Source organism: Trichechus manatus, unplaced genomic scaffold, assembly GCF_000243295.1.
Source record: "Trichechus manatus latirostris isolate Lorelei unplaced genomic scaffold, TriManLat1.0 scaffold00010, whole genome shotgun sequence".
Classification (NCBI taxonomy): Eukaryota; Metazoa; Chordata; class Mammalia; order Sirenia; family Trichechidae; genus Trichechus; species Trichechus manatus.
The window spans coordinates 6,975,607-6,976,687 of record NW_004443946.1 but is presented as its reverse complement, the minus strand read 5'-3'; positions in this window follow the sequence as shown (position 1 = coordinate 6,976,687).

The window sequence follows — 1,081 nt, the reverse complement described above, 5'->3', positions numbered from 1 at the left end:
CATTAATTGGGGAAAAGACAGTCTCTTTAACAAATGGTGCTGGCATAACTGGATATCCATCTGCAAAAAAATGAAACAAGACCCATACCTCACACCATGCGCAAAAACTAACTCAAAAGGGATCAAAGACCTCAACATAAAATCTAAAACAGTAAAGATCATGGAAGAAAAAATAGCGACAACGCTAGGAGCCCTAATTCATGGCATAACTAACAATGCACAAACACCAGAAGAGAAACTAGATAACTGGGAGCTCCTAAAAATCAAACACTTACGCTCATCAAAAGACTTCACCAAAAGAGTAAAAAGACAACCTAGAGACTGGGAAAAAAATTTTGGCTACGACAAATCTGATCAGCTTCTAATCTCTAAAATCTACAAGATACTGCAAAACCTCAACAACAAAAAGACAAATGACCAATTAAAAAATGGGCAAAGGATATGAACAGGCACTTCACCAAAGAGGACGTTCAGGCGGCTACCAGATACATGAGGAAATGCTCACCATCATTAGCCATTAGAGAAACGCAAATCAAAACTACAATGAGATACCATCTCACCCCAACAAGGCTAGCATTAATCCAAAAAGCAGAAAATAATAAATGTTGGAGAGGTTGTGGAGAGACTAGAACACTTATACACTGCTGGTGGGAATGTAAAATGGTACAACCACTTTGGAAATCGATTGGCGCTTCCTTAAAAAGCTAGAAATAGAAGTACCATATGACCCAGCAATCCCACTCCTTGGAACATATCCTAGAGAAATAAGAGCGGTCACGCGAATAGATATATGCACACCCAGGTTCATTGCATCACTGTTCACAATAGCAAAAAGATGGAAACATCCTTGGTGCCCATCAATGGACAAATGGATAAACAAATTATGGTATATTTGCACAATGGAGTTCTGTGCAATGATAAAGAACAATGATGAATCTGCAAAACATCTCATAACATGGATGACTCTGAAAGGCATTATGCTGAATGAAATTAGTCAGTAGCAAAAGGACAAATATTGTATGAGACCACTATTATAAGAACTTAAGAAAAGGTTTAAACACAGAAGAAAACATTCTTTGAT